Source organism: Salmo salar, chromosome ssa10, assembly GCF_905237065.1.
Source record: "Salmo salar chromosome ssa10, Ssal_v3.1, whole genome shotgun sequence".
Taxonomy (NCBI): Eukaryota; Metazoa; Chordata; class Actinopteri; order Salmoniformes; family Salmonidae; genus Salmo; species Salmo salar.
The window spans coordinates 30,022,294-30,044,936 of NC_059451.1; the positions used below are offsets into that span (position 1 = coordinate 30,022,294).

Below are 22,643 nucleotides of genomic sequence, written 5' to 3' on the forward strand. Positions count from 1 at the left end.
AACGTGGTACATTTAGGCGTTTGGAAATTGCTCTCAAGGATGAACCAGACTTGTGGAGGTCTACACATTTTTTTTCTGAGGTCTTGGCTGATTTCTTTTCATTTTCCCATGATGTCAAGCGAGGAGGCACTGAGTTTGAAGGTTGGACTTGAAATACATCCACAGGTACACCTCCAATTGACTCAAATGATGTCAATTAGCCTATCAGAAGCTTCTAAAGCCATGACATCATTTTCTGGAATTTTCCAAGCTGTTCAAAGTCACAGTCAACTTAGTGTATGTTATCTTCTGACCCACTGGAATTGTGATACAGTGAATTCTAAGTGAAATAATCTGTCTGTAAACAATTGTTGGAAAAATTACTTGTGTCATGCACAAAGTAGATGTCCTAACCGACTTGCCAAAACTATAGTTTGTTAACAAGAAATGTATGGAGTGGTTGAAAAACGAGTTTTAATGACTCCAACCTAAGTGTATGTAAACTTCCGACTTCAACTGTATATGTAAGGTCCTTAAGTCAAGCAGTGAATTTCAAACACAGATTCAACCACAAAGCCCAGGGAGGTTTTCCAATGCCTTGGAAAGGGCACCTATATTAATTAAACTTTGGGTGGTGTATCAATGCACCCAGTTACTACAGAGATACAAGCATCCTTCCTACTTCAGTTACCGTAGAGCAGGTATTCCCAAACTGGGGTTCGTGCAATGCCGTCGGGGGTACGCCAAATAAAAATGTGATTCACATAAACATTTCAAAAAGATTAAAATATATCATTTTTATTTTTTAATTCACATTTTCAAGCAGTCCATTTAGTAAGGCCTGCGTCAATAGACACATACCAGCTCTACTGGTAGTACTGCTACTACCAGCAGTACTACACCTCACCTGTCGATGACACGTTGTTCTGCTTCCACGAGCACATCCAATGCTAGCATCAGTAATTCTGTATTTGTTGTTAGCCCAACTAGCATGAACGCTGACAGTTGTGAATCTCATGCAGCCGAAGAGCTACTGCCCCCTTACCCGGGAAAGCACTGAACAACGGACAAGGACGTTGGACCATCGAAGAGGCGCAAATATGATGAGAACTGCATTGATTTGGGGTTCACTGATATTGGGAGTAGTACCTTTCCTCAGCCACAGTGTGTTATATGTGCAAAAGTACTATCTCACAACTCGATGAAACCTTAACTCTTGCGCAAACATTTTAGAAACAAAACATGCCAATTTGAAAAATAAGCCACAGGAGTTTTTTGAGTGAGAATTAAGACGACTTTCGAGTAGTAAGACATGTATAAAAGCAACAGATACCATTAATAAGAAGGGTCTAAAAGCGTCGTATATGGTGAGCTACCGAGTGGCTAGGACAGGCAAGCCCCACACTATTGTGGAGGACTTAATTCTTCCTGCTGCCGTGGATATGGCTGGGACAATGCTGGGGGAAAAGGCCAAAAAAACTATACAGACAAGTGATTACTTCATCAAGCTAACACTCTTTCACGACGCATCAGTGACATGGCAGGAGATGTTTTGAAACAATTACTGCTTTGCATACAAGCCAGTGAATTCTATGCGTTACACCTGGATGAGTCAACAGACGTGGCGGTCCTGGTATATGCCCATTACGTTTATGGGGGGTCAAATAACATTTTACATTTACATTTTAGTCATTTAGCAGACGCTCTTATCCAGAGCGACTTACATTAGTGAATGCATACATTTCATATAATTATTTTCCTGTGCTGGCCCCCCGTGGGAATCGAACCCACAACCCCTGGCATTGCAAACACCATGCTCTACCAACTGAGCTACAGGGAAGGCTAATAACAAAGACATCCTCTTCTGCAAACCACTGGAAACCAGGACAACAGGAGAGGATATTTTTAAAGTACTGGGCAGCTTTGTGACATCAAATGGACTTTGGTGGTCAAGATGTGTTGGTATCTGTACTGATGGCGCAAAAGCCATGACAGGGAGACATAGTGGAGTGGTAACAGTCGTGCAGTTTCTCCCGACGCCACTTGGGTACACTGCAGCATCCACCGAGTGGCTCTTGCTGCCAAGGGAATGCCTGACAGCTTGAAATATGTTTTGGACGCTACAGTGACAATGGTTAACTTTGTTAAAGCAAGGCCCCTGAACTCTCTTGTATTTTCTGCACTATGCAATGATATGGGCAGCGACCATGTAACACTTTTACAACATACAGAAGTGCGCTGGTTATCTAGGGGCAAAGTATTGACACGCTTTTTTAATTGAGAGACAAGCTTAAAGTTTTCTTTACTGACCATAATGTTCACTTGTCATTTCATTCTCATCTGAATGATCTGAATCTAGGATATCAGGGACTCTCCTCAACTATATATAATGTGCGGGACAACATTCTGGCTATTATTAAGAAGTTGGAGCTCTTTTCTGTCTGCATTAACAAGGACAACACACAGGTCTTTCTATCATTGTATGATTTTATTTGTGTGCAAATGAACTCAAGCTTATGGACAATGTCAAATGTGATATAGCGAAGCACCTGAGTGAGTTGGGTGCGCTATTATGCAGGAACTTTCCAGAAATGGATGACACAAACAACCGGATTCATTATCCCTTTCATGCCCTGCCACCAGTCCACTTACCGATATCTGAACAAGAGAGCCTCATCAAAATTGCAACAAGCGGTTCTGTGAAAATTTTATTTAATCAGAAGCTACTGCCAGATTTCTGGATTGGGCTGCACTCAGAGTATCCTGCCTTGGCAAATCGCACTGTTAAGACACTGATGCCCTTTGCAACCACATACCTATGTAAGAGTGGATTCTTGGCCCTCACTAGCAAGAAAACTAAATACAGGCAGACTGTGTGGAAAATGATTTAAGACTGAGACTCTCTCCAATACAACCCAACATTGCAGTTATGAGCATCCTTTCAAGCACACCCTTCTCATTAACTTGTGGTGAGTTATTCACAATTTTTGATGAACAAATAAGGTTTTATATGTAAGATGGTTAAATAAAGAGTAAAATTATTGATTATTATTATAATAATATTATTATTTGTGCCCTGGTCCTAATAAGAGCTTTTTGTCGCTTCCCATGAGCCGGGTTGTGACAAAAACTCACACTCAGTCTTATGTTTAATAAACACATTGTATAGTGTGTGTGGCAGGCTTACAATGATGGCAAAAAAACAACATTTGAGAGTGCATTGACCCTGGTGCTAAAGGGGGTACGCAGCTGGAGGTTGAATGCTTGAAGGGGTACGGGACTATAAAAAGTTTGGGAACCACTGCCGTAGAGGAAGGAAACCGGTCAGGGATTTCACCATGAGGTCAATGGTGACTTTAAAACAGTTACAGAGTTTAGTGGCTGTGATAGGAGAAAACCGACGATAGATCAACAACATTGTAGTTACTCCACAATACTAACCTAATTGACTGCGTGAAAAGTACAAATGTAGTAAATAAATTAACTTTATGTCCTGAATACAAAGTGTTATGTTTGGGGCAAATTCAATATAACACAGCTGAGTACCACTCTTCATATTTTCAAGCATAGTGGTGGCTGTATCGTGTTATGGGTATGCTTGTAATCGTTAAGGACTGGGGAATTTTTAGGGATAAAAAAAAGAAACAGAATGGAGCTCAGCACAGGCTAAATCCCAGAGGAAAACCTGGTTCAGTTTGCCTTCCACCAGACACTGGGAGATTAATTTACTTTTCAGCAGGACAATAACCTAAAACATAAGGCCAAATTTACACTTTAGCTGCTTACCAAGAAGACTGTGAATGTTCCTGAGTGGGCGAGTTACAGTTTTTACTTAAATCTACTTGAAAATGTATGGCAAGACCTGGAAATGGTTGTCTAGCAATTAGCAACAACCAATTTGACAGAGCTTGAAGAATTTTGAAAAGAATAATGGACAAATGCTGTACAATCCAGGTGTGAAAAGCTGACTTTGAAAAAGCTTGTAGCACCAGAAAAGGCGAGGGCGGGTGAACTAGCTAAACCCCTCCCATTTTCCCGTGTCCGCTCAACCCTCATTCAAAACAGATCACAGCTGTTGCAAAGCACACCGCCTTTAGGAGCTTCTGAAATCTGCTGCCACAACGAAACGAGTGTTTCACCCGAAAAGAGGGACCTGGCACCCATCTCAGTGTGGTGAGTGTTCTATGTCTGTTTTCGTAAGCTACTTTAGGTGTAGCAGCTTCCCTGAATCTAAATCATTTGCGCGGAAGATTAGCTAACGTTAGCAACTGGACTAACGTAAGATTTATATTTTGAAGGTTAAAGTAAAGAGTTTTGAGTTGAATAGTAGTATCTGTCGCAGTAAGTAACTAACTAGCTAGTTCTCGCCCTCAATGTCTTATACAATGTTAGCGTGTGTCTTGTCACACAGTAGTCAACGTTTTTTTTGTTGCCAAGTTCGCTAGCTAGCCTGTGACCTAACTAGTTAGCAACCGCCATCTAATCTCGTTGCAATTTGTGCTTTGTAGGTTAGCCAGTTCGCTTGTTAACGGTGATTTGCGCGTGTTGTCCCCGGCGTGCTGTTAGCGGTTAGCTAATGACCACTGAAACGGCCTCGTAGCTTTGCTCGGGACTCAGAACCCGCCCAGATCCGGGGAGGGTATTGGGTGGGGCGTTCGTTGGGGTTTTATTCACACCCTTGGATTTAAGCATGAAAACTAGTTATCGTTTTATTTGTTGTTCACACCTGCTACGTTAGGTTACTGCTGTGGGAGGATAGTCTGAAAAGCCACAACACTTTGTTTAGGGCGATGCAAAGGCCTTTAGTTTATACACGTGTAAGAATCATCAACCTAGTCAGACAGCCGTTCCAATACGAATTGATTAATATTTAATGGCGGGTTGGCATCAACATCGTGGTGTCTGCCTCTATTGGTAGAATATGTCGGCATCAGTGTTTCTCTCGATAGCTAGCACTACAGCAATGTACCAGTTAAAAAGCATGACCGTGGGTCAATATAATTGATTCCAAAGGGTGATAGTGTTCGTTGGCTAATTAATATATTATTTGTAATGCACAGTCAAGGACATCTTATGTCCCACATCATTAGCTATATGAGCCATGTTTCAATGTTGCCTTAATTATATTTATATATTGCTAGCCAATAGTCACTCTGGCTGGGCAAAGCCAGGGAGACTACATAGCAACACATTTCAGTCAAGCCTATGCAGGCCAAATTCCGTTTACCCAGTAATAACCATGCCATCATCTACTCGCATTTTCATCGAAAAGGACCCATGTGCACCAACATATGGATTTCGTAGTAGCATATCAAATTGGGTGTCAAATGAAGGCTAAATCTATATTACTGGGAAATGAAGATGTAGATGGATTATTACAAAAAATCTATCATTATTAAAGACTTGATTTCTGGATAAACAGACACAGAAGGGTTTTCAGAAAAGATTGACCAGAACGCCTTAAGGTATCAAAACATTATGTTAATGTAAAGACCCCTGCCTATCATTATCAGCACTTTAATTTTTTTTTTTTTTTTTTTAGAAGTTGTTTATCTGATGTAAATTTAGGAAATATTCCCTTGTACCTTTTAATTCTGTTACCAAAAACCCACATCTTTAAGATCATTTCTCATTTCTCTCCCTCATGAGGAAGAGGAGGAGGATAATGACATTTCAGAAGTAACAAGAAATGGTTAGTGATTTTAGTTAGTGATTTTACTTAATTATATGAATTAAGTGATTAAAACTCATAATTCCATTACTGGTAACAAAAATATTAATGGATTTACTGCAACTGAATTGGTTACATTGGGAAATCATAATAGTCACAAACCATAGTTGGGTCACTTGCAACTGTCCTCCCTTCCACTGGCATACTGTTATGTTCCTCATAACGGTTGTCTTTCTGTTGTCTGGTGGTCAAACGAGTAGTTTTAAAACAGTCTGGACAACCCCTTCTCTCTCACGCTCCAGTTAATGTCACCTCTCCCAGCTCTTACTGACACTTATCCATGAGCCCCCTTTCCATTTGCTTTAACCAGCATCACCCAACTGACGTCGAAAAGTACTTCAAATTTGGTCAGTCCACTCTGGCTGTGATGTTAATGTCCACAGACAGACCAGACTGGACCAAATCTGTACCTGTCATAGACGTATGTTTCACAAGTTTGGACAGCAGAGCCTCTACTGCTGTGCTATATTGTACTACGCTGTATGTTATTGTGCTCTGCTGTGATGTCCAAACTTGTGAAATATGACATTTCTATCCATAATTATGCATTTCTGTGTAGCACAGATCAGGAACCCATGATGTAATTCCATTAACGGGTGTAAATCCACTTCACTTACACTTAAGTAAGCATTTCACCGTTATGTTGTTTATGAAGCATGTGACATACAATTTGATTTGTAGTTCAATAACCAAAAGGTTATTTTCAAACTCAAGCTGCCATGTCATTGCTGACACCTCTTTTTTTCTGCAGACATCTTTGAATCTGAATTCAAAGATATTTTAAGAAAGTGTTTGGATAACGTGGTCGCATAAAAACCTGAGCGAGATTTTACCGTAATTTCATTACCAAAATGTTCAACTGCACAGTTCTTCTACTAAATTAGTTTTTGTACATTTATTTGTGTGGGGAAAGGAGTGGTCATGTTAGAGTTCAGAAATCTGCATTTTAAACCTTTTCACCTGCATTTTATATTGAAATTCAAGTGTTTTCTTTTGCTTCAATAGAGTAATCAGGGGCATGCAACTATACTTTTCCTTGACAGAAAATACATTTTGTGCAACACATTTGGCAGAAAAAAATCTTCATTCATTGGGCTCCCAAGTGGCGCAGCGGTGTAAGCCACTGCATCTCAGTGCAAGAGGCATCACTACAGACCCTGGTTGTAGACTGTATCACAACAGGCCAAGATTGGGAGTCCCATAGGGCAGCACACAATTGGCCCAGCGTTGTCCGGGTTAGGGTTTGGCTGCGGTTGGTCGTCATTGTAAATAAGAATTTGTTCTCAACTGACTTGCCTAGTTTAAATAAAGGTTAAAAAAATTAATTAATCAGATGACCACAGAAGTGAATGTTACTTGGCCAGCAGCCACACAAGTAAATGGGCCTACAATAAAAAAGCATGGTCTTTTTTCCAAGAACGATGTATGGTCATCATTTCTGTTTATCATAGAAAGAATGTAGCCAGATACATTTCCTAACTTAGTCTTTCCATTTACCAGAGAAAAGTAGACTGCACTGAGAAAAGTAGTGGAGAAAGTAGCAACACAGCGCTCTGACTGATCTGCTGATAGAATGCCCTTTCCTGAATTCTCATCAGTGGAGGAGTGAAACTGAAACGCAGTATTAATCTGAGCAGAAATTACAATAAGAATGATTTTAGATCTGCTTTTACAAAATGCAGCAAGATATTTCTTATGCAATTTATGTTTCTACGTGAAACGTGACCCCTGATGATAATAATTTGGTATATTCTTATTTGTCTGGTTTGACACATTTTACTAATGTATATGATACATGTGTGAAATGGAAATGTATTTCTTGCTTATCCCAAGTCCCCCTGAGACACCATTAGGGAGTGGGGTCACGGCCAAGGTCAGCCATTATCAAAGGCGACCCTTGAGCAAGTGGGCTTGCTCGTCGGCACATCAACAGATTGTTCACCTTGTCGGCTCTGGGATTCGAACTAGCAACCTTTCGGTTACTGGCCCAACACTAACCGCTAGGCTACCTGCTGACCCCCGTTTACAGTAACAATAGAGTAGACAAACTGTGTTAGATGAGTAAAGGGTTTGTGTAAAGATGGATAATGTCCTTTAGGCCACACCATGTTAAATAGCCCACCTGCTAAAGTGTTCACTGTATATAAAAAATGAAGACGTGCAGTTAAACAGTGTTCCACTCCCTGGGTAAGGATAGAGTTGTTTGGTGTGAGGCTGAGGTTTGGTCTCAAATATGAAAAATAAAAATCCAACTTTTGATCAAAGTGAATGAGATGTTGGTTGTTTACAGAAGAAGTGATCCAAAGTTCCCGTATCTTTGAGAGACAATCAGAATGGGCTTTAATATTCTCCTGTTTGTTTCTGCTCCCATTAACGAGAGCGTCAAACTGAATGTCGTGATAGTTTGTTAACACAACAGAGTGAGCATCTGGCAGAAGGCTAATCCACAGTTACTGTGCTGCTGCCCGCAGGACTGTTTGCCAGATGCCATTCTGTTTCTATCTGTAATTATAAGTGTTGGTTTGACACAGGATTATTACTGCTAAAGCTTTCTGTTTTGCTGGCCAGTGCTGGTCTCATGCAGAAGGTGGCTGCTATATAGTGTACTCTGTGTACAGTATAGTCAGAGCAGACACATTGGTCGCACTCAGAGATTTGATCAAGCTTAGTAAATTAAAGTTTCACCGGAATCTCTTTATCTTGCGTCAGTGTCTAATCATTTAAACGGACTTGTTTGCTTGAATTGGTCTTTTTCCGATCACATTTTTGCACACTACAGTGTGCGTGCTACAAGACGTGCATCAGACTCAGATGTCTGCGCCCTGGTTTGTCTCAGGTTTCTGGGTTTTGTCCCTTGTCGGAGGGACTTTCTCAAGTACTTTACGTGTCCTCCTGGTCCATGTGTGTCTGTCTGTGTCTCTGTATTGGTATTTTAAATTAAGATGGAGGCTGGCTTGCCTATGATGGCTTTAGCCCAATCATCTCTTGTGACTAAATGGTAATAGTGATGATAAAGAATCAGTCAGCCAGGGAGAAGGTAGAGTCCATCCTGATCCTGTATTCTCTACCCGGCAGTGCGACTGACTGTAGATGGGTTAGTGGACAACATCACAAACGATGCACACTTTTCAACGGGGCAGTAGTCCATGAGTTGTTGTGATTCTGGATGACCAGATGGCAACAAACAGTACTTTCACCTAGTTCTTGATACCAACTGTGACTGTATTTGAGACCAACTGTGACTGTATTTGAGACAAGTGCACATTTTGACTTAATATAGTTTACATGTTGTCAACAATCTAAGCCAACCCTGTCTATCTTGCCCCGTAGTTTTGCGAGTGTTTGGTTTTGTTGCTAAACAACCAATCTGTCTATTGGCTGGGGACGGGGCAGCCTTATGAGACTGACTAGACACATTGCAGAGTAGGCATACAGATGACTGACTGAAGACATTAGGGGTATCTTCATCCTACTCAGTCTTTTCCTTCTGGCCTGTGTCATTTAGTCTAACTAGACCCATCGGTCCAACAGCAGAAGGTTTCTCTCGCTATCTCTCCGCCTTCGTCTGTCTATTCCACTGATTGACGCTGCCTGTCCCTCCCGTCGCCCAAGTAACGTCTGGTGTCAGGTAAAGACAGAGAACTCACAAAGCACCTCTCTTGTTTCCTTGTGATCCTACAATGTTCCATCATGTCACTTTAAACCCCGTCTTGGGTTTTGGACTATTCATATCTGTGGGAGACTGGGAGGTTGTGTGACTGGGTGTCTGATGGTGCTGGCTGCCTACTGAAGTGGGTGTCTGTATTGATAACGCCTGACTGAATGAAGGGGTGTGTGTGCGTGCAAATGTGTGGACCGGAATGTGTCACTGTGATAGCAGAAGGTCTGTTCTGTGCCCATGCCCCGTGGTCGTGGGCCCATGGGGTCCTGTACCAGTCTGTCTGCCAGCTTAGCCGTTGGGCTGTCACTCAGGAGTATGTCTGTATCGACTTTCACTTCCAGATATCACAGTAGGGTGGGGACTAATCCCGGTTTACATTGAGCAATGACAGACCAGTCTTTGAGCAAGTAGGATAGTCTGTCGGCTTTGGTGAAGAGCCCAGGGTACTAGCGTCCTTCCTACGTCAGCAAGACAAAGGAGCTGATCGTGGACTACAGGAAACGTAAGGGTGAGCGCACCCCCATCAATGGAGCTGTGGGTCAAGAGCTTGAAGTTCCTCGGCGTCCACATCACTAAGCAATTAACATGGTCCACACAGTTGTGAAGTGAGCACGACAGCTCCTCTTCCTTCTCAGGAGGCTGAAAAGATTTGGCATGGCCCCTCAGATCCTCAAAGTTCTACAGCTGCACCATTGAGATCATCTTGCCTGGCTGCATTACAGCCTGGTACGGATACTGCGAGGCACCCGACCGCAAGGCTCTATAGAGGGTGGTGAGTACAGCCCACTACATCACTGGGGCAGAGCTCCCTGCCATCCCGGACCTCTATATCAGGCTGTCAGAGGAAGGCCCAAAAAATTCTCAGACGCCAGCCACCCAAGGCATAGACTGTTCTCTCTGCTACCGCACGGCAACGATACCGATGCACCAAGTCTGGAACCAACAGGACCCTGAACAGCTTCTACTTCCAAGCCATAAGACTGCTAAATAGCTAATCAAATGTCTACCTGCTGCTGCCTTATCTATCCTGTTGCTTAGTCACTTTAACCCTACATATGTACATACTGTACAGTGCCTTCAGAAAGTATTCACATCTCTTGACTTATTCCACATTTGTTTGTGTTACAGCATGCATTAAAAATTTGATTCAATTGAGATTTTGTCACTGGCCTACACACAATACCCAATAATGTCAAAGTGGATTTTATTATTATTATTTTTTAAATGTTTACAAATGAAAAGCTTAAATGTCTTAAGTCATGTATTTAACCCCTTTTGTTATGGCAAGCCTAAGTAATTTCAGGATTACAAATTTGCTTAAATCACATAATGGGTTGCATGACTCACTTTTTGCAAAGTTTTTTTTTAATGAGTATCTCATGTCTGAACCCAGGGCCTAAAATGTATATATTGTTTTGGTCCTCCAGCCCCTGTAGCATGTAGATAAAAAATAATATATTTTTCACACTAAATATAGTTGGAGCCATAATTACATTAAAAAACACGTTTTTAAATAAGATGACCATGTTTTGTAATGTTTCTAAAACAATGTGGTGTATTGATCAATGACATTTTTTGTTGTTGTTGTGACCTGAGTCTTAATCAAAAATATCAGAGACCACATGTTCAGCTTCCTCTAAGTGTGGGAGGTTACCGTGTGTGACTTGGGATCTGACTAGGTCGTCTCCTTCGCTATCAGTTGAAGGAGCAGACTCAAACTAATGTTGGAAAAACAATAGAGCTTGTGAACCTAACAGTCTCACTTTGTAGACTACTGAGTAAATTATACCACCTTTTATGCCTGTGCATGCGCAGCGCCTCCAAAAATGTATCCATCAGCACTTCACTCATTGCACACAGCTCCCCTGTGCGAGGTGGGATATAGGATTTGTATTTCTTCGTGCAATTAGCATCTATGAAACAAAACAGCAGAAATACTTTGAAAACAGCTGTGCTCATACTTTTGACTTTATATTTACAAATGTAATATTTGCTCTGTGCAGCCTTGCAAATTGACCACTGGCTGTTGAAATGGACATTCTTAACCGCCCCCTCCTGTACTCCCAATTCACTCATGACTGCATGGCCAGGCATGACTCCAACACCATTTCAGTTTGCTGATGACACAACAGTGGTAGTAGGCCTGATCAACGACGAGACGGCATATAGGGAGGTCAGAAACCTGGCTGTGTGGTGCAAGGACAACAACCTCTCCCTCAACGTGATCAAGACAAAGGAGATGATTGGGGACTACAGGAAAAAGGAGGACCGAGCACGCCCCCATTTTCATTGATGGGGCTGCAGTGGAGCAGGTTGAGAGCTTCAAGTTCGTTGGTGTCCACATCACCAACAAACCAACATAGTCCAAGCACACCAAGACAGTCGTGAAGAAGGCATGACAAAACCTATTCCCCCTCAGGAGACTGAAAATATTTGGCATGTGTCCTCAGATCCTCAAGGTTCTACAGCTGCACCATCGAGAGTATCCTGACTGGTTGCATCACTGCCTGGTATGGCACCTGCTGGGCCTCCGACCGCAAGGCACTACAGAGGGTAGTGCGTGCATGCTAGTACATCTGGGACAGAGCTTCTTACAATTCAGGACCTCTATACCAGGCGGTGTCAGAGGAAGGCCATACAAATTGTCAAAGACTCCTGCCACCCTAGTCATAGACTGTTCTCTCTGCTACGGCACGGCAAGAGGCTAACCGGTGCCCCCGCACATTCGCTCTGTACCTGTACCCCCAGTACATAGCCTTGCTATTGTTATTTTACTGCTGCTCTTTAATTATTTTTCCTTTTTTTCCCCCTTATTTTTTCCTTATCTAATTTATACGTTGCATATTTTTCATAACTGCATTGTTGGTTAAGGGCTTGTAAGTAAGCATTTCACTGTAAGGTCTACACCGGTTGTATTTGGCGCATGTGACAATTTGATTTTGATACCTAAATTGACCTGTATTTGGCGGGTATTAATTTTATGCCCTGTCTGTACCCCACACAAACAATTGTATGTAAGGTTGAACAGTGAATTTCAAACACAGATTCGAACAGGGAGGTTTTCCAATGCCTTGCAAAGAAGGGCACCTATTAGAACACACATTGAATATCCCTTTGAGCATGGTGAAATTGTTAAGTACACTTTGGATGGTGTATCAATGCACCCAATCACAACAAAGATGCAAGCATCCTTCCTAACTCTGCCAGAGAAGGAGGAAACCGCTCAGGGATTTACCATGAGGCCAATGGTGACTTTAAAATAGTCACATGGCTCTTATAGGAACACTTAGGGATGGCTCAACATTGTAGATGCACCACAATACTAACCTAAATGACAGTGTAAAAATGAAGCCTGTGCAGAAGGAAAAACAAAAAACACGCAATCATTTGAACTTTGTCCTGAATACAAAGCATTATGTTTGGGGCGAATACAACACATCACTGAGTACCACTCTTAATATTTTCAAGCATGGTGGTAAATGCATCATGTTATGGGTATGCTTGTCATCGGCAATGACTAGGGATTTATTTGTTATTTTTATATATATTAAATAAATAAATGGAATGGAGCCAAGCACAGGCAAAAGAAAGGTCAGCATTTTCAGCAGGACAATAACTTAAAACACAAAGCCAAATATACCATGGAGTCTTAGTAAGCAACAACATTGAATGTTCATGAGTGGCCTAGTTACAGTTTTGACTTAAATCGGCTTGAATATCTATGGCAAGACTTGAAAATGTGTGTCGATCAACAACCAACTTGACAGCGCTTGAAGAATTTGAAAAAGAATGTGCAAATATTGTTCAATCCAGGTGTGCGAAACTCTTAGACTTAGCCAGAAACTCAACACTGCAAAGGTGATTCTAACATGTATTGAATATTTATGTGAATTGGAGATGTCTATTTCATTTGCACACAAAAAAACTAACATATTTTCACTTTGTCATTATTTTGTGTGTGTGGATGGGTCAGAAAATCTATTTAATCCATTTAGAATTCAGTCTGTAACACAACAAAATGTGGAATGCAAAGTGGTATGAATACTTTCTGAAGGCACCGTAGCTACCTCTATTACCTCGTACCCTGACATACCTAGGCGTCTGGTTAGACTGTAAACTCTCCTTCCATACTCATATTAAGCACCTCCAATCCAAAATTAAGTTTAGAATCTGCTTCCTATTTCGCAACAAAGCATCCTTCACTCATGCTGCCAAACATACCCTCGTAAAACTGACTATCCTACCGATCCTTGACTTTGGCGATGTCATTTACAAAATAGCCTCCAACACTACTCAGCAAACTGGATGCAGTCCATCAGTGCCATCTGTTTTGTCATCAAAGCCCCATATACTACCCACCACTGCGACCTGTATGCTCTCGTTGGCTGGTCCTCGCTACATATTCGTCGCCAAACCCACTGACTCCAGGTCATCTATAAGGCGGAGCTTTACCTAGCAAATACTTATCTCAGCTCACTGGTCCCCATTGTGACACCCACCTGTAGCACACGCTCCAGCAGGTATATTTCACTGGTCATCCCCAAAGCCAACACCTCCTTTGGCCGCCTTTCCTTCCAGTTCTCTGCTGCCAATGACTGGAACGAATTGCAAAATTCACTGAAGCTGGAGACTCATATCTCCCTCACTAACTTTAAGCATCAGCTGTCAGAGCAGCTTACCGATAGCTGCAGCTCTACACAGCCCATCTGTAAATGGCCCATCCAACTACCTACCTCATTCCGTTTTTGTTTTTCTGCTCTTTTGCTCACCAGTATTTCTACTTGCACATCTATCACTCCAGTGTTAATTGCTAAATTGTAATTACTTCGCCACTATGGCCTATATGTATTGCCTTACACTCCTTACTTCATTTGCACACAGTGTATACAGATTTTTCTATTGTATTATTGACTGTGCGTTTGTTTTGCCTATGTGTAACTCTGTTACATAACCCTGTATATAGCCATGTTATTTTTTTTTACTTGTCATTGCTATTCGTTATTTACTTACAACCTCATGCTAATCTCATTATCCTACGTTAGCTTAACTGTCCCCAATTTTAGTTTTTAATTCGGGGCCGATAGACAAGTTCCTTACTTTCTTCCACTTGCCTCATCTGTTTTTGTGGTAATGCTGCAATTACAGTATAGGCTTAATGCCAATCATGTTTTGACAAATATATAATGGAGGATAATTAATATTAACGTCTAAAGGCTTTATTCTGTCGCACTGTTCGTTCAGATGGGTGAGAAAAGCCTGTGCCTGTTGCGCACCACAACATCACTGCAGTCTACATTTTGCAACTATTTAACCGTAAACGTAATTGTTAAAAAACCTGGCTGTTCTTAGCCATATTCCTACCATAGGAATGCAGAGGGAATTATTTTATAAACCCTTCCTCATATGCCATTGAAACCAGTAGGTTATTTCTCTCATGTCCTATTGGTTTTCAAATAACTTTTTCATTGTCCAGCAGCCGTGGACACAATCTTAGTCATATTAGCCAGTTGTTGCATCCATGTCAGTTGTTGCATCTGTATCTTCCCTCATTCTAAAGGATATTTTTTTCGCCAATTGCATTTGGGAACATTTGCATGTATAGCCTACTGCGGCGCATACGTTCACTGCTTATGTGAAGAAGTAATAATTCATGAACATTTTTAAGCTAAACCTTCAGCTCTGTTGCAGAAGCCTCATTGGTTTTAAAAGTATTGTTGATGTACAGTGGTTGTATGAATTTGGAATCTATCATCCCGCAACTGTCCCAGAGTCTGTTTTGGATTATTTATTTCTGACACAGAATGACGAGCTGACCAATAGATAATGTTGGGTAACTATGGGGAATAGTAGCTTGACATGGGCTAATGCTCTTTCTATTCTCTACTCATCTTGTTGGCAGAGAAAAAGTAAATGTGACCAATTCTTCTAACTTCTTCAATATGCGCCTCGGAATTTGATGAGGACATGCACTGTTGCATCCCTGAAGTATCGGTCTTCACTTGTAGGCCTTCTTCGGAGCTGCGATGCCTCAGGACACGATCACATGACGGGCATTGGCTAATAAGAATTGAGATCTGGGAGAGCCATTTGAGTGATGGGTGCTTCGGAGCAGGGCGATTGGCAGCCGGGAGAAGAGAATTATAATTATTATATTCAGTCCAAAGACGTAATGGCCACTTTGGCTGCAAGGCATGGATTTTCTTTATTTTTATGGGCACTACTGCCGTGGGGAATTTCGAGGCCAGGTAAGTAATCATTTCACTGTTAGTCTACACAGCATGTAACAAATAACTATTTTATTTGTGTAGAAATGAACCTGGGTTTAAACATTTATTTTCCCCCAAAGAGAACCAAACCAGGAATACTACTCCTGTGTCTTTATCATTAGAGACACTCTTGGCTTGCCCAGATTTCCCTTTTAGATCCTCTGCTTACCCTGTGAGTGAAGTGCACTGGAAGCTCTTTTCTCCAGATTCTCTTTGTTGTACTACTCTACTCAGCCTCCCTGGCCTGTGTAGGAGGGGTCAGTTTATAACATTAATGTGTGTGCTCTGTCTAGATTATCTTCACACCTCAAAAAGCACAGACACACAGTTGGGAGGGGACCTGACCAAGATGTTGTGTAACATGTTTTACATCCTGATGGGCACATGTCTAGCAAGGGACTCTCCAGGGACCCGTGATGCCACAGTCCACACAGAGGAGAACAACACTTTGTTCACACTAAAGACCAATGGGTGGAAGTATAACAATCACTTTACTGGGCATTACTTACTCACTGCACTGACCTCAGCCTGGGCTCTGAAACGCAGACCACCGTGAAAACCCCCAGTGGGAGAAAAAACACTTGGGATTGAAAACAGTTTAGCTTACTCCTGTATTGACACTTTAATCCCCCTCCTTCTAGAACCCATGAAGGCCTTACCTTGGGTAGTAACCACCCAGCCCTCTGTCACCCTGCAGTGATGAGGCCTGTTGTGTGTCTGGTCCCTGTGGCTCGACTCAGCCCTGCTGGCCTGTCTGGGTGAGCTGAGCTGTTAGCTGGTTGTGTCATGGAAAGCTGTGAACTTGGTCCAGAGCCCTGAGAGAGGATCATCAGATAAAAGCTCACTGTCTGCCCTATAGAGCCAAGCAGGACGCACGCATGTGTACACACTACACTTTATCCTCTTCTTCCCTTTTGCTATCCTCTCAGGTTTACTATGGGCCTGTGATTTTGAAGAAAACGTGCAGGTTAAATAGACACCACCTCTTTCCCCACCTCTGTTCCTTCCCACGCTTTCTATCTGCCTGTTGGGTATAGACATGCAGTGAATGTTGATGGTGTGTCAAACTTGAGATGACCTATGTGTCACTGAGATTCATTCTGAATGGAGGGAGACGAGATGGCAGACGTGTCTATCACAGGCATGACCACTGCGTGTGTGAGTGCTTCCTTTACAACTGAGGCAGGTTTGGACATGCTCTTCCACTTTCTCAGAGAGGAACATTTTCTGGAAGTTTCTTTAGTATCCTTTTTTATTCCTTTTCTATTTTGCCATATTTTTAACCGAGTTTCACAGAAGTTCTGAACCTACAGTGCATTCAGAAAGTATTCAGACCCCTTGACTTTATCCACATTTTGTTGCAGTCTCATTTTCAAATGGATTTAAAATGAAGATCTACATTATTCCACACACAACCCCATTATGACAAAGTGAAAACAGGTTTTTATTTATTTTGTTGCACATTTTATTAATAATAAAAATAAATTATTTACATAAGTATTCAGACTGTTTACTATGAGACTTGAAATTGAGCTCAGGTGCATCTTGTTTCCATTGATCATCCTTGATGTTTCTACAACTTGATTGGAGTCCACCTGTGGTAAATTCAATTGATTGGACATGATTTGGAAGGGCACAGACCTGTCTATATAAGATCCCACAGTTGACAGTGCATGTCAGAGCAAAACCAAGCCACGAGGTCGAAGGAATTTTCCGTAGAGTTCCGAGACAGGATTGTGTCGAAGCACAGATCTGGGGAATGGTACCAAAACATTTCTGCAGCATTGACGGTACCCAAGAGCACAGTGGCCTCCATCATTCTTAAATGGAAGAAGTTTGGATACACCAAGACTCTTCCTAGAGCTGGCCGCCCGGCCAAATTGAGCAATCGGGGTGAGAAGGGGCTTGGTCAGGGAGGTGACCATGAACCCGGTGGTCACTGACAGAGCTTCAGAGTTCCTCTGTGGAGATGGGAGAACCTTCCAGAAGGACAACCATCTCTGCAGCACTCCACCAATCAGGCCAGATGGAAGCCTCTCAGTAAAAGGCATATGAAAGCCCTCTTGGAGTTTGCCAAAAGGCACCTAAAGGACTGACCATGAGAAACAGGAATTCTAAAAACCTGTTTTTGCTTTGTCACAATGGGGTATTGAGTGTAGATTGATGAGGGGTGGAAAAATGTTAATTATTTTAGAATACGGCTGTAAAAAAATGTGGAAAGAGGCAAGGGGTCTGAATACTTTCCGAATGCATTGTATGTACATTTTACGTTAGTTATCCTCTCTAGGGTAGGTGGCACCAAATCGTCCCACCTACGTAACAGCCTGTGGCGCGTTATTCAAATGCCTTAGAAATGCTATTACTTCAATTTCTTAAACATATGACTATTTTACACCATTTTAAAGACGAGACTCTCGTTAATCTAACCACACTGTCAGATTTCAAAAAGGCTTTACAACGAAAGCAAAACATTAGATTATGTCAGCAGAGTACCCAGCCAGAAATAATCAGACACCCATTTTTCAAGCTAGCATATAATGTCACATAAACCCAAACCACAGCTAAATGTAGCACTAACCTTTGATCTTCATCAGATGACAACCCTAGGACATTATGTTATACAATACATGCATGTTTTGTTCAATCAAGTTCATATTTATATCAAAAACCAGCTTTTTACATTAGCATGTGACTAGCATTCCCACCGAACACTGCCGGTGAATTTACTAAATTACTCACGATAAACGTTCACAAAAAGCATAACAATTATTTTAAGAATTACAGATACAGAACTCCTCTATGCACTCGATATGTCTGATTTTAAAATAGCTTTTCAGTGAAAGCACATTTTGCAATATTCTCAGTAGATAGCCCGGCATCACAGGGCTAGCTATTTAGACACCCAGCAAGTTTAGCACTCATCAAAGTCAGATTTACTATAAGAAAAATGTTATTACCTTTGCTGTCTTCGTCAGAATGCACTCCCAGGACTTCTACTTCAATAACAAATGTTGGTTTGGTCCCAAATAATCCATCGTTATATCCAAATAGCGGTGTTTTGTTCGTGCGTTCAAGACACTATCCGAAAGGATAAATAAGGGTGACGAGCATGGCGCAATTCGTGACAAAAAAATTCTAAATATTCCATTACCGTACTTCGAAGCATGTCAACCGCTGTTTAAAATCAATTTTTATGCCATTTTTCTCAAAAAAGCGATAATATTCCGACCGGGAATCTGCGTTTAGGTAAACAGACGAAAGAAAATAAAGCATGGGGTCGACTCGGGCCCGCACCTAAGCCCATAGTACTCTGATCGGCCACTTGCCAAAAGCGATAATGTGTTTCAGCCAGAGGCTGCCTCGATATCGTTCAGCTTTTTCCCGGGCTCTGAGAGCCTATGGGAGCCGTAGGAAGTGTCACGTTATAGCAAAGATCCTCAGTCTTCAATAAAAAGAGCCAAGATGAAACACAACTTGTCAGACAGGCCACTTCCTGCATGGAATCTTCTCAGGTTTTGGCCTGCCATATGAGCTCTGTTATACTCACAGACACCATTCAAACAGTTTTAGAAACTTTAGGGTGTTTTCTAACCAAAGGCAATAATTATATGCATATTCTAGTTACTGGGCAGGAGTAGTAACCAGATTAAATCGGGTACGTTTTTTTTATCCGGCCGTGTCAATACTGCCCCCTAGCCATAACAGGTTATCTTGTTTTTAATCCCACCCTTCAGCTCCACTCAACCCCTCCCATCTACAGTGGGGAGAACAAGTATTTGATACACTGCCGATTTTTGCAGGTTTTCCTACTTACAAAGCATGTAGAGGTCTGTAATTTTTATCATAGGTACACTTCAACTGTGAGAAACGGAATCTAAAACAGAAATCCAGAAAATCACATTGTATGACGTAAGTATTTGATGCATCCAGAAAAGCAGAACTTAATATTTGGTACAGAAACCTGTGTTTGCAATTACAGAGATCATACGTTTCCTGTAGTTCTTGACCAGGTCGGCACACACTGCAGCAGGGATTTTGGCCCACTCCTCCATACAGACATTCTCCAGATCCTTCAGGTTTCGGGGCTGTCGCTGGGCAATATGGACTTTCAGCTCCCTCCAAAGATGTTCTTTTGGGTTCAGGTCTGGAGACTGGCTAGGCCACTCCAGGACCTTGAGATGCTTCTTACGGAGCCACTCCTTAGTTGCCCTGGCTCTGTGTTTCGGGTTATTGTCATGCTGGAAGACCCAGCCACGACCCATCTTCAATGCTCTTACTGAGGGAAGGAGGTTGTTGGCCAAGATCTCGCAATACATGGCCCCATCCATCCTCAATACGGTGCAGTCGTCCTGTCCCCTTTGCAGAAAAGCATCCCCAAAGAATGATGTTTCCACCTCCATGCTTCACGGTTGGGATGGTGTTCTTGGGGTTGTACTCATCCTTCTTCTTCCTCCAAACACGGCGAGTGGAGTTTAGACCCAAAAGCTCTATTTTTGTCTCATCAGACCACATAACCTTCTCCCATTCCTCCTCTGGATCATCCAGATGGTCATTGGCAAACTTCAGACGGGCCTGGACATGCGCTGACTTGAGCAGGGGGACCTTGCGTGCGCTGCAGGATTTTAATCCATGACAGCGTAGTGTGTTACTAATGGTTTTCTTTGAGACTGTGGTCCCAGCTCTCTTCAGGTCATTGACCAGGTCCTGCCGTGTAGTTCTGGGCTGATCCTTCACCTTCCTCATGATCATTGATGCCCCACGAGGTGAGATCTTGCATGGAGCCCCAGACCGAGGGTGATTGACCGTCATCTTGAACTTCTTCCATTTTCTAATAATTGCGCCAACAGTTGTTGCCTTCTCACCAAGCTGCTTGCCTATTGTCTTGTAGCCCATCCCAGCCTTGTGCAGGTCTACAATTTTATCCCTGATGTCCTTACACAGCTCTCTGGTCTTGGCCATTGTGGAGAGGTTGGAGTCTGTTTGAGTGTGTGGACAGGTAACGAGTTCAAACAGGTGCAGTTAATACAGGTAATGAGTGGAGAACAGGAGGGCTTCTTAAAGAAAAACTAACAGGTCTGTGAGAGCTGGAATTCTGACTGGTTGGTAGGTGATCAAATACTTATGTCATGCAATAAAATGCAAATTAATTACTTAAAAATCATACAATGTGATTTTTCTGGATTTTTGTTTTAGATTCCGTCTCTCACAGTTGAAGTGTACCTATGATAAAGATTACAGACCTCTACATGCTTTGTAAGTAGGAAAACCTGCAAAATCGGCAGTGTATCAAATACTTGTAATCCCCAATGTATCTCTGAACACCATTTTTATTTTATTTCTGTTTGCCAAATATTTTTCAACTTCTTTAGTTTCCTTTGTGTGAAAGTGGGAGGGGATGCCGGGAGACACTGGTGGAAACAATGCCTTGCCTATTTAAAACATTTTTCAATAGAAATTAATGTTTGGAAGGCCATGCATCCTGTATGTACTTGTCTTCTGTGAGGAGGAAAATACATGAATACTGTGTTCGTGTGGCCGCTGGCCATGTTGCTCTGTAGGAGAGGGGGCCCAGAGAGGTTTGAGCAGCTCTTTCAGGGAGGGAGAGAGAGTGAGGGGATGAGAGGTGTGTAGCGGTTGAAGAGATGCAGCTGTTTGTTCAGGCCGCAGCTGTTGCTCCTCTTCCATTAGACAGTGGCTCTTACACACACACACACACACACTCTCTGACAGAAGCGTACAATGTAACATTGTTCTGTTCTTTGTGGGAAAGAAGAAAGGATCAATCCATCATGACTGTGTGATGGAAAAATAACAGCCCATATATACTGCCTCCCTCTGCTCTGCCTGCTTTTATTCCAATGAGAGGGGACTACTGCTCTCGTTCCTCTTCCTGTTCTCCCCTTTTCTCAGAGGTTTTATACAGATCCTCTTTCATCTGTGTGAGCATGCATGAGCATTTGGGTGTCAGGCTTTGTTCCTTTCCAGCGTGCAATGTGCACTCTGACCCAGTGAACTCTGAGAGCAAACACTTGTGTGTGTCTGTGTTCCTCTCCACTGACCAGCTTATTATTATAATAATACCCCTTTCATACACAGACCCAAATCCCAGTCATTTACCATGCCTGCTTCTTTTTTGTTGTTGGTATATCTGAAAAAGGGGTCGGGGGTAAAAAAACATGGCAAATGAAAAGCCACCTAAAGACCTAGTCATGATTCCTTCATTTTCAGACTTGTAGCCAGAATTCAGGTATCGGGTCTGTGAATGGTTCTCTGCTTTTTTTTTTTTTTTGCAGGTAAATTCATTAACCATTCCATTGTTAACACCTCCCTAATTTAAAATGCAAAAAGCCCAATTTGCCAGTTATACACTGATATGGATAAAATAAGTATATCTGCAAGAAAGTGGTAAATAAAGGGGTCATTAACATTGCCTTAGGTTCTTCACAGGTAATATACCTCATCTGTCTGAAATGGGTATAGACATGGCCAGGCTAAACCATGTGGACAGTGCTGCTCCGCGGGTGTCCATTCTACCCATCGGTGAACTTCGCAGGAGTCTCCTCACCTCCCCCACTGTGTTTAAGCTGTAACAGGAACTCATCCATGTTGTGTGTGCTAGAGATGGAGGCCCTACTGCAGCTTTGTTATCCAATGAAATTGTTTTTGTCACATGCTTTGTAAACAACAGGTGAAGACTAATAGTGAAATACTTATAGGCTGACCACACCGCTCACGTTACGTGCGCGATGGTTGCAAAATAAATGTATAAATCCATGTTATTCAATTATTGCACCCACACTGCTCGCGCGTGCCAACGAGCGTCTGCGTTGCCAAGGGCTAAAATAGAAGCCATTCCTATTTCTGACGCAGATCACGCTGCAAGTCCTGCCTCTCCCATCTCCTCATTGGTTTATAGAAGCAGGTACCCACGTGCCATCTCCTCATTGATTATACCCACGTGGGTGATTTGAAAGATGAACTGTTTTGCCGGTCGTCGTGGTAATAC

The 22,643-nt window shown here is 42.2% G+C and overlaps 1 protein-coding gene across 3 annotated transcripts in view; it reads left to right on the plus strand.

Moving 5' to 3' along the window:
• Positions 1-4,008: 4,008 nt before the first annotated feature.
• The window catches only part of ralgps2 (Ral GEF with PH domain and SH3 binding motif 2), a 145,908-nt gene continuing 127,273 nt past the window's right edge, over positions 4,009-22,643 (plus strand). The window contains exon 1 of one of the 3 annotated variants that reach the window (XM_014216814.2): positions 4,009-4,152. The gene's annotated coding sequence lies outside the window, so the exon portion shown is untranslated. The remainder of the gene's footprint in view (positions 4,153-22,643) is intronic. The other 2 variants (XM_014216817.2, XM_014216816.2) reach the window with 2 other exon arrangements.